Source organism: Theobroma cacao, chromosome 7, assembly GCF_053813885.1.
Source record: "Theobroma cacao isolate CCN51 chromosome 7, ASM5381388v1, whole genome shotgun sequence".
Taxonomy (NCBI): Eukaryota; Viridiplantae; Streptophyta; class Magnoliopsida; order Malvales; family Malvaceae; genus Theobroma; species Theobroma cacao.
This window is the reverse complement of record NC_142645.1, coordinates 12,443,987-12,456,539: the sequence shown is the minus strand read 5'-3', so window position 1 is coordinate 12,456,539 and position 12,553 is coordinate 12,443,987. Positions and strand designations below refer to the sequence as shown.

Here is a 12,553-nt window from a genome sequence, read left to right as displayed (position 1 = left end):
GCTTATGCACTTTTCAAAAACTTGGCCCTTGCCAAAAATCCATTCTCGGGGATACCTCGTGAAAGCATCTTACCGAGACCGCCAAGGCTGTTTATTGTCACACACACAAACACATTTCACCTCTGACAACACAGCCGTTCCTTGGAGTTGGCTGAGTCCCACTTTCACGTGGTGGCCAGCGTGAAGTGTACTCAAATCCTACCTCGGGAGTTATCCTACGCGCCTCTCCAATCGAGGTAAGCACAATAATTGGGAACCGTGCCCCTCTAATTAGGCTGGCCCACGAAACCCCCGTCACTGCAGTGCCCACTTTATAATGCACCAACCAATAAAATCATAATAGTATGACATGGCTCACTTAACACATTCAAGGCAAATCAAAACAGTTCACATATTCTTAAAATCATAAAAATAACCAGTCATACCCACATTTATCATAAGCCATTTAATGTAAAATCATGGATAAACAACACAATCATAGTATAGGTCTCCAATTACTCTATTTTCGAAATCATTATTAAATTTTCAAAAATTTTATAAAATTATTTTATAAAATCCCATTTTCTCATAAAACACAATAATTTTTCAATTAAACCATTTTTCCATAAAATCACACAATTAAATAAATCTACTCTAGATAATTAAGACGATAGTAAGTTTACTCACTATACTAGGAGTAGATATACTCTTATTCTCAGTCCTCGGGTGTAGTCTTTTACCCGTATCAGATAGCTCACCACCTATCCACAATACATGACACAAAAAATTCAATAATTTGTGTCAAATCAATATATATTATTTCAGGCTCTTATCCATGCGTATGCACTAGATAAGGTATGAAATGTTTGGACAATCGCTTAATCACAATGTCCGACCTAACTCGCCTATACACAGTGTAAATTTCTAAAATATTCAATTCAACTCCAAGTCCATCCATTTCAATTTCAATTATCCAATTATATCCACAATACCTCAATGACTGTGAATGTGGTCCAATTTATCAGTTCGGATCATAAATTACACTTTTACCCCTAATGGGTAAAAATTTCAATTTTTTGCACCAAAAATTCCCATTAAATTTTCAACCTCATAATTCATCATTTTTCCATCTAATTCTGAAATACCCCATACTTTGATATGGTGATAAATAAAGTTGATCAAATGCAAATTGAGGTCAATTAAAATGTTTAGAAGTGATAAAAGATGAAAGGAGTAGTTTAGGATAAAATGTTTCGCAAGTGAGAAAATAATAATAATTTTATCGGAGGAGAATTTGTGAGATAAAAGGCGATTTGGAAGTCAAGTGAGGCATAATAAGGTATTTTTGGTACCAAGGAGACAAGATAAAATTTTTAGAATAAAATAATATTTTATTAATAAAATAATATTAAAATATTAATATTTAGCCGGATGTCGAAGTCAATCAAGAAGGAGGATCATATGGTTGATCCAAGTGGGGGAGAAGATGACAAGTCCGACTCTACAGAAATATTTGTGATGAATTACATGTGGTGGATAACATGTTTACATGCTAAGAGAGTCTTGAAAAATTTACAAAAGTCGGTATTGTACCTAGAGGTACAATAAAGTTGATTTAAGCCTCGAACTAGATCAAATAGAGAATTTACAATGAAATTAAGAATTTTAAAGTCCCAGAATGGGTTAATATGGTGATTCGGAGTTCGAGGATCAATTTGGAGTCCAATCGAAATTTTCGCTATCTAGGGGCAAAATGGTCATTTGCCACATGAGGACAAAATGGTAATTTTTAGAAAATATTTTTGGCCCCATTTGACTTATTGGAGTAAGATTTGAGGTTTAGAAGTGAAAAATTTTAATTTCGGTATAATTTGGAGTAAAAGGGTAAAATGGTAATTTTACCATTCGAAATAGAAAATTTAATTTTTTGAAAGGATTTTGATCAAATTTAATTATTTGGAGTGTGAAATGAGTATGAGGAGTGAAAATTATGCATTATGGAAAATTTTCAATTTTTGGGGTAAAAATGTAATTTTTGAAAAGTTCAGGGGCAAAAGTGTAATTTTGAAAAATTTGCTCCACCAAAACTTTGGAAAAATCTGGAAATATCACTTAAGACTTGGATAAGTCAAAGGGAATGCATGGTGAAAGAAAATAGGACAAGTGGATGGCTAGAAAAAAGAAATGAATTAATAAAATATTTAAAATATGAATAAAATAATATTATTTCATTAAACAATAAAAAGGCATAAAAAAAATCAGCCCACCCATTCTTCTTCTTCAACATTCGGCCAAGCAAGAAACAAGAGAGAGAAAGGAGAAAACAAAACCCTAGAGAGAGAAAATCAAAGAAAAAGTGTGAATTTTCAAGGAAATTAAGTGAAAAAGGTGAGATTTTTTCTATTAAGCTTGAGTTTTCTTATTCCCAAGCATTTCTCTTTATTTTCCATGATTAAATTACATGTTTTCATGATGAATTCAATTCTGAAAAAATGGGTTAGGAGAGAGAAAGTTGTTGGATTTATTTGATTTTAATTTATGTTAGTGTTTTTAGTTAGTTTAGCATATTTAGAAACAAAACAACAAGAAAAGAATTTATTTTCTCCCCCAACCATTAATGGCTGAATTTACCATGTAGTGAGTGAGGATGAGTTTGATTTTATTCTAGGAGAATTGGTTAAGGAATAATGAATTATGAGCCTAGAAAAATAATGGGAATTTTCGGAGCAAAAATACGAATTTTTACCCACTAGGGGTATTTTCGTAATTTACTATTGGGACTGATAATTTGCATCACACTGAGGGACATTAAGTTAATTTGGGTGCAATTGAGGTATAGAAACTGAAAAGAATTAAATTGGAGTTTAAACGAACCCGTTAGGAATTTAATCGGGTGATAAGACGAATTAGGCCAATACCGGGTTTAGATAGTTACCAGTGCATTTTTGCATTCCATATCATGCATTGGTAGTCTAAATTAGTTTAATTTTGATTTAGTACCAACTTAGTGAAATTCTCGATTTTGTACTGTGTCAAGGTGGTGAGTCCTCCAATAAAGGCAAGAAAATTGCATCCGAGGACCAGTAGACAGAGTGCTTCGAAAGTCTGCATTCTAGACATTGTGAGTAAACTTATTATCGTCTTAATTATCTAGAGTAGTTTTATGCAACTATGTGATTTTATGAAAAATGAATTTAAATGGTAAATTGTTATGTTTTAAATGAAATTGTGATTTTATAAAATGATTTTATAAATTTTCTGAAAAATCGAATATTGGTTTTGAAAATAGAGTAATTGGAGACTGCTAGTTTGTGTTGCAAATTTATGGTTCTGAATTGAATGGCTTATGACAATAAATGAGCATGAATGGCTAAACTGATTTTGGTGTTATAATTATTTATACTGTGTATTCAGCCTTGAGAGGCTAGGTTGCGATAAATTGCCATGACATGCTAGAATGAATTTTATTGATTGGTGGATTATATATTAATTATTTACTGCAGAGGGGGTTCCGTGGACCAGCCTATTAGAGGGGCACGGTAAACTCCATTATATTATTACCTCGAACGGAGAGGCGCGTAGGGTATCTCCTGGGGTATAGCTTAGGGTTCACTTCACGCCAAACCACCACGTGAAGGGGAACTCAGCCAACGCCAAGGAACGGCTGTATTTTTTTCAAACAAAAATATATTTTAAGTGTACACAAAATTTTAACAGTCTTGGCGGACTCGGTTAGATGCCCTGCGCAAGGTATCACCGAGTATGAGTTTTGGCACGAGCCAAAGTTTTAAGAAATTCATAAGCCAAGTTGATTACTCGATTTATATGAATTGATTTTATTTGGTTGAAATGAACTGAAAGGTAATGAAATTACGGTACGATGACTTATTTTAATTGTCTCCATTTACTCGGCTTTAGATACTTTAGATGGTATCTGTTTACTCACTGGGATTATAAAATCTCACCCCTTCTTCCTATACATTTTTCAGGCTCAGGACAGTTTGTAGATAGTCGAGTAGGACGAGAACTAAGCTCGAAACTGCATTATAAAAAGTAAGAGTTCACAGTCTTACATCCTCTTGGTCAATTGGAGCCCACGTGTCAGTGCAGATCAAAACTTATATTTTGGTTATTTGTATTTCTATTCATACAATTTTTATTTTACTTTCATGTGCGAAAAATTATTTACGAATATTTCTATAAAAATTTATTTTATGAGAAAATAGAATATCTTATTTATTATTTTTGAATAGTACTAGTTGTCAACAATTTGCTTTCAAATGAACGTTTTAGATACTTAATTGTTTTTAAATCATTAAATATATATTTTCTGCTTATCTACTACATTTTTAGCAAGTTTTGAGATTTTTGACGAAAAATTACGAAAATACCCCTGTGAGCCAAAAAAAATAATATTTTATTGTTCTTATTTGAAAATGACTTATGATTTTTTTGAAATACGAGATTTAATAATTGTTGCTCACCGGGGAGATGCGGAAGTTGATGCTAAGCCTTGCGAGGTTTCAATCGGCATTCGAGGTGAAGAATGTCTGTCGAGGCCTCGCGGCGGTTGTCACGGGCCCGATGGCGAGTTCTGGGTCGTGACAAATTCTCTTAAAATAAAGTCAACCTCATCCTCACACACCATTGGCTAGATTTGGGCTAGAGAAATTCCTGGAGAAAATGAATATTTTTCTTGTTGTTTTACTCATAAACATGCTAAACTAACACTAAACACTAACATAGTTCAAAATCAAATTAATCTAACGACTTTCTCTCTCTAAACCCATATGATCAGATTTGAATCCATCATCAAAACACATAATTTAACCATGGAAAATAAGGAGAAATGCATGGAAATGATAAATCTTAAGTTAAGCTTGAAAAATCATACCTTTAAACACTTTTCTTTGAAAAATCACACTTTTTCTTTGAATTTTCTCACTCTAGGGTTTGTTCTTATTTCTCTCTCTCTCCTGCTGGTTTTGGCTGACACTCCCAATGAATAATTCTGGAATTTTCAAGTCTTTTAATAGGCTTAATAAAATATTATTATTTTATTGACCTTTTGAATATTTTATTATTTTATTTTTTCTAGCCATTTTTTTTACTTTCTTTTTCTACCACTCAATCCTCTTCACTTATCCATGTCTTCCATGAAATTTCTAGACTTTTCCAAAGTTTTGGTGGGGTAAATTTTTAAAAATTACACTTTTACCCCTGTAAAGTGAAAAATTACATTTTTGCCTCAAAAACTGAAAAATTGCCCATAGACATATTTTTCATCCCTTATACTCATACCATTCTCCAATTTGTCAAATGTGATCTAAATTCTCTCAAAATCTCAAATTTTGTCTACAGGTGGAAAAATTACGATTTTGCCCATAGATAGTGAAAATTTCGATTTGACTCCAAATTGATCCTCGAACTCCGAATTACCATTTTGAGTCATCCCTGAACTGTGAAACTCTTAATTTCACCTTAAAATTCCTATTTGAACTAGTTCGAGGCTTAATCGACTCAATGGTACCATTAGGGCAATATCATCTTTTAACGATTTCTCGAACTTCCTAAATATACAAACATTCTATCGAGCATGTGAATGACATTATAATTATTTTACAAAGCAGGGTTTGACAGGACGACTTGTTTTAAAAATAAAAATGTGTTTCACGTGTGAATATTTTAACACCCTTGGCGGACTCAGTTAGATGTCTCGGCCAAGGTATCTCCGAGGATTAGTTTTGGCTTGAGCCTTGTTTTAATAAAAGACATAAGCCTTAACAACTGTTTTGGTAAATTACAAATATTTTATGGTTTAAGAAATAAATTGGAAACATTATGAAATGGGTTGAAATTTGTTGTTTAAACTTGCCTCCATTTTACTCGCCTTTAGATATTTATGATAATGTCTGTTTACTCATTGGGATTGCAAAATCTCACCCAACTCCTTTCCACCCATTTCAGGTTCAGTATAGACTGTAGATAGCTGATCTCATCGAGGACTACCATTGGATTTGCATTTTCCAAACCGTAGGTTCACAGTCCTCTTTACTTTTGTTTATTCGGGGGCCCTCTTGTTATTGTAAATTAAATTAAATATTTTGGCTTACTGTATTTCAGTATGTATAAATTTATTTAGCTTTTACGCTATAAAAATTATTCACGTATAACTCTATAAATATTGTTTTATAAGAAAATAGAATATTTTCCTTAATATTTCTTTTATTTTTTTATTATTTTCAAATAACCGTAATTTCATTTTAAATGAAGATTTTAGACTTTTAAACTCATTTTGAATATGAATTATGTGTTTTGTACTTGTATATTACGTTTTAGCCAGTTTCAAAATTTTTGAGAAAAAAATGACCAAAATACCCCTGTGTGGCGAAAATTTTATTTTGATTGTTTTTGATCTAAAATAGTATATATTCTCTAAAAACTCGATATTTAACAATGATTGCTCACAGGAAAAGAAAGAAACTGATATGTAAGCCTTGCGGGGTTCCGGTTGGCATTCCGGATAATGAGTGTCAATCGGAACGTCGCGGCGATTGTGATGGGCCTGAGGGAGGTTCCGGGTCTTGACAATGCTACTTAGTGCATGTGTCAAGCCCGACCATATAAAATACTTTCCATGTCATTCATATGATTGACAATATGCTTGCATACTTCGAAAGCCCCGAAAGAAAAATTGTTAAAGGACGACAATGTACCAAATGGTACAATTAAGTTAATTTAAGCCTCAAACTAGATCAAATAGAGAATTTAAAATGAAATTAAGAATATTAAAGTCCCAGAATTGTTTAATATGGTGATTTGGAGTTCGAGGATCAATTTGGAGTCAAACCGAAATTTTTACTGTCCAGGGGTAAAATGGTCATTTGCCACCTAGAGACACAATGGAAATTTTTAGAAAAGATATTTTTTTGGTCCCATTTGACTTATTGGAGTATAATTTGAGGGTTTGGCAGTGAAAAAGTTTAATTCCAGTGATTTCTAGAGTGTAGGGGCAAAATTGTAATTTTACCACCCACGAACAAAATTTGAGATTTTGAGAGAATTTAGATCAAATTTGACAAATTGGAGAATGGTATGAGTATAAGGGATGAAAAATATGTCTATGGGTAATTTTTCAGTTTTTGAGGTAAAAATGTAATTTTTAACTTTTACGGGGGTAAAAGTGTAAATTTCAAAAATTACTCCACCAAGACTTTGGATAAGTCTGAGAATTTTATCTAAGCTATGGATATGTGGGACAAGTGTATGGTGAAAATTTGGAAACAAATGGATGGTTAGAATTTAAGGAATTAAGAAAACATTAAAAAAATGAATAAAATAATATTATATTATTTTAGCCTTTAAAAAGGTAAAAATTCCAGAATTCTCATCTTCTTCAGCTGTCCAAACCAGGGGAGAAAAGGGGGAAAAAAATAAGAATCCTACCTGAAAATTTGGGGAAAATCAAGAGAAATCAAGAAATCAAACATTGAAATGGTAAATTTCATTGATTTTCCTAGTGATTTTCACTACCCATGCATTTTTTTCTCATTTCCATGCAAAATTAGAAAGTGGGAATGGACACCAATGCTGGCCAAACCTCCATGGATGAGTTTTGAGCTTGATTTTTGGTTGATTTTAATTGAATTAAGTGATTTTAGTTAAGTTATATTGAAATATAGCAAAAATAAGCTAGAGATATAATTTTCTCCCATTGAAACCCATTATGCCGAATTTTCTAGGGGAATATTGGCTGCTGATCTTGATGCTTATTTGAGGAATTATGATGAATAATGATGAATTATGAGCCTAGAAAAATAATGGGAATTTTTGGAGTAAATATATAAATTTTTACCCACTAGGGGTATTTTCGTAATTTGCTACCGGGACTGATAATTTGCACCACACTGAGGGACATTAAGTCAATATGGGTGCAATTGAGGTATAGAAAATGAAAAAATTAATTTGGAGTTTAAACGGACACGTATATCGATTTATCGGGTAAAAGACTGAAATAGGCTAACATCGCATTTAGGCAAAAATTTAGACATTTTTGCATTCCATATCAAGCATTAGTAGTCTAAATTAGTTTAATTTCAATTTAGTACCAATGTGGTGAATTTTTCGATTTTGTACTGTGTCAAGGTGGTGATTCCTCCAATAAAGGCAAGGGAATTGCACCCGAGGACCAGTAGTTTGAGTATATCGAAAATCCCCACTCTAGACACGGTGAGTAACCTTACCATCATTTTAATTATCTAAAGTATGTTTTTATTCGATTTTGGTGAATTTTATGAAAATGAGTTCAAATGGTAAATTTTTATGTTTTGTAAACAAAATGAGTTTAAATGAAAATATTTTATAAATTGTCTTGAAACGAAATAACAATTTTGAAAATAGAGTAATTGGAGACCACTGATATGTTGTAAATTTAAAATTGAATTAATGGCTTATGCTATAGTGTTGGCATGACTGGCTAGGTTGTGTTTTTTATGAATTGTATGAATTGCTTTATTTTACCCTTGCAGGCTGGGTAGTAATATATTAGCCCTGTCATGCTGTCAAAATTTTATTGTATGGTGGGTTTGACCTGCTGCAGTGGGCTGGGTTCTGTGGACTAGCCTATTAGAGGGGCACGAAATCCTATTATATTTTTACCTTGGTTGGAGAGGCGAGTAGGGTAACTCCTGAGGTATAACTTTAAAGTTCACTTCACGCCAAACCACCACGTGAAGGGGAACTCGGCCAACGACAAGGAACGGCTATGTTTTCAAAATAAAAACATGACTTTCTAATAGCCTTGGCGGACTCAGTTGGGATAGCCCTCGGCTAAGGTATCCCAGATAACTGAGTATGATAATAATTTTTGGCATGAGCCAAGCTTTTTAAGAAATTCATAAGCCATACTGATTACTTGCTTTAAATAAATTGATTTCATTTGGTTGAAATAAGTTGAAAGATGATAAATTACAGTTTGATGAAATGTTTTAATAGTCTCATTTTACTTGACTTTAGATATTTTGAGTGATGTTTGTTTACTCACTAGGATTTTATAATCTCACCACCCTCATTTCCACCCATTTCAGGCTCAGAATAGATTCTAGATAATTGATATCGACGAGGATTACATTGAACTTGCCACATCCAAAGACTGTAGGTTCATTTCTTTTGATACTTTTGGTCATTCGTGGGCCCACGTGTCACTGTAAATTAAATTCTATACTTTGGTTATCTGTATTACGGTATGTAAGAATTTATTTTGCTTTTACGCTATAAAAATTATTTATGCAGTGTTCTTAAAATATCGTTTTATGTGAAAATTGAATATTTTATTTAATATTTTTATTTTATTATAACAGTCATAATTCTATTTTAAACGAATGTTTTAGACATCCAAAATTATTTTTGATTATGAAATATGTGTTTTCCACTTACATACTATACTTTTAGATGATTTTGAGATTTTTGGGATAAATGACCAAAATACCCCTGTGAGACGAAAATTATTATTTTATTTGTTTAAGTTCGAAACAGTTTAAAATCTTTTAGAATGTGGTATTTGGAAACAGTTACCCATAGGGAAAATGAAAAGCTAATATTAAAGCCTGGCGGGGTTCCGGTTGACATTTCGGGTAATGAATGTCGATCGAAATGTCGCGGCAGTTATCACGGGCTCGATGGGAGCTCCGGGTCGTGACAGCATGTATGTCATGACATATGTTTATAGGGTCAGATTTTACAAGTTAGCCTTTGGCAAAGCTTATCACCTGCTAGTGAAACTTAAAGGTGTGCAAACGGTTATTTCGGTTAATTCGGTTTTGAATATCTAATAATCAAACTAACCGAACTCATATTTAAAAATAACCAAACTGAACCGAACTATACAAATAACCGAACAAACTGAAACTAAACTAATTCGATTAGTTCAGTTCGGTTTTCAAAAACCAAACTTGACAAATTTTTTAGTTTTTTGTTTGTATATATTTATTTATGTTGTATTTTTAATAAATCAATACTACAAAAATTTTAAAAATGATAATGAAAAATTATAATAAATAAGATGGATACTCATGTAATTACAAATGAACTAAAGAGGAGAAGAGATTAGGTTTAGGATTTATTTTTCATGCAAAATCTCCATATACCCTTACTTAAGTTCGGTTAGTTGGGTTAGAAATTTTCTTGACCGAAATCGAATCGAATTAATTTTAATAATTGAACTATCCTAACCGAACGATCCAAAGAACTGAACTAACCAAATCAAAAAAATTAAACTCATTTTTTCTCGATTCGATTATTCGGTTCGGTTTACATTTGCTCACCCCTAGTGGAACTTGAGCATAATGTTTACTGGGCAATGAAGAAGTTAAATTTTGATTTACAAGCGGCAGGTGAGCAAAGGTTGTTGCAATTAAATGAACTTGATGAATTTCGCCTTCAAGCTTATAAGAATGCCAAACTCTATAAAGAGAACAAAGTAATGGCATGATAAAAAGATAGTAGAATGAAACTTTGAGCCAGGACAATGGGTGTTGCTTTATAATTCTCGCTTGTAATTATTTTTGAGGAAGCTCAAATCAAAGTGGTTTAGTCCTTTCATTGTCAATGAGGTATTTCAACATGGAGTAATCGAATTTAAGGGGACAGATGGGTGAAAATTCAATGTTAATGGACAAAGATTGAAGCATTATTTGGGAGGCAAAATTAATTGCCAAAAGTCCTTAATACACTTACTTGACATGGCTTAAAATCCAAATTAGTCCAACCGAAGACTATAATTGAAGCGCTTCTTGGGAGGCAACCCAAGCTCCTGAACTTTACTCATTTTAGTCTTTATTTTATTTAATTTTTAAGTTACAATTTGTTTCTTTTGATTTTTTTTGTTATTGTTTTAATTAATTTTTGTTTCTTTTTGCAAGTGTTTGTTTACAAAAAAAAAAAGAAGGTCAAAGTCGCAACCCTTTATTTGAAAGCTATGGCCTTGAAGGGAGGCAAAATATAAGCTCAACATAGAATGTTTAAGCGTCGTGGCCCTCAAATGGAGTGCCACGATGCTGGAAAGAGCAAGTATAAAATGAGAAACAAAATGCTTGAACATCGTGGCCTTCAAAAGTGAGTGTTGCGGCTTTGTATTGAAAGGGCAAACTGAACCTTTGAGCGTCGCGATGTTGAAACCCGAAGCGAACTACTTCGGTTGTGACATAAGTGAAAGGCGCAGTGCTTGATTAGGGCCCAACCCCATCCTTTTAAAAACCCTTGTTTTCGCTGTACCCAAGCTCATTCTTCTTCTCCAGTCTTCTCCCTCATTCTTTCTCTTTCAAATATCTTTCTTCCCTCCCTCATATTCAAATAAAAAATATAGTTGCATATTTTTCTTTTTTTCCTCAATTGGGTTTTGTCTTGCATTCACTTCTCCATCAAGGTAAGTTCCCTCAATGTCTCTAACAAATATTTGGCTTTCTCTTATTTTCCACTTTTGTTGGTGAGAGAATGATTTTTGTGTTGAACAGCAATGCCATTGTGAAATTTTAAAATCTTTGCACATTGAATGACTCCATTATGCATAACTGTTAATGGGTTTTAAACTTTTCTCATTGATTATGTCTGGTGTGTGGCAGATTTTAGTATTTAGAGATAAATTCTTATTTCCAATGGGTAGGTTCTTATTCTTTTTATTTGTTGCAACTTTACTTGTCAAATGGTTGGTTCATGTGAAACGTTTATAGCTGCTGGATATTTCCATGTTTTTAAATATTTGATTAAGTAAGTGGACTTATGTTTAGGATATTTTGATGCCAATTGCAATAATTGATAATTTTGGATGCGTGCTATTTTATAGAATTTTATTTTATTTTTTTGGAGTGATGAGTATGGGAAATTTTTGATGATGGATATGAAGTATAATTATTTAAAGGAATATAAAAATTCTTGAAGATTGTGGTATGAGATTGCCAAATTTATTTTTTAGGATGTTGCTATGGGATTGCTGAGTTGGGTTTGTTGAATTGGAAAGCAATTAATTACATTAGTGCATGTGGGATTTTAATATTTGCATGGCTGTTTACAAGTCACACGGATTGCACATTGGTATTTTGAATTGATTTTGATTGCTTGATCTCTTTTACAAGAATAGCAACCAAGCAATCCAAACCAAGCTCAAGTAGTGCTTTTAATAGATCAAAGTTCGTCTCTGTTGATGCCTCCACACGATATCATACATCATTGATCAACAAAGTGCTCATTCCTAAACGAGGCCTCAATATCCCCATCATCTATTATGAGGAGATTTATTAGACAATTCAAGAACGACATTGGCAGCTATTTAGTGACCAACCTGAAGTTACAGTTGTGCTAGTGGTCAAGGAGTTTTACGCAAATGCATTTGATCAAGTTGATGGTGTTGCTTTTGTGTGTGGCAAACAAGTCCCTTTTCATAGTCAAGCAATCAACGCATTTTTTGGAACTTCCAATATTGAGAATGATGAATATGGGCAGTACTTAGGAGATCATCAGTATTGTAATGAGATTATATCGACGTTTTATCTTGACGGAGCCTAATAGAAGATATCACATG

At 32.8% G+C, this 12,553-nt stretch overlaps 1 long non-coding RNA gene across 2 annotated transcripts; it reads left to right on the top strand.

Moving 5' to 3' along the window:
- The first annotated feature begins 2,112 nt into the window (after positions 1–2,112).
- On the top strand, positions 2,113–6,035 carry LOC148761700 (uncharacterized). Of its 2 annotated transcripts, none has more exons than XR_016027649.1 (3): positions 2,113–2,367; positions 3,017–3,100; positions 5,947–6,035. It is a non-coding gene; the product is annotated as an uncharacterized LOC148761700 (long non-coding RNA). The 2 variants fall into 2 exon arrangements; XR_016027648.1 differs by lacking the exon at positions 5,947–6,035 and adding an exon at positions 3,969–4,148.
- Positions 6,036–12,553: the final 6,518 nt, after the last annotated feature.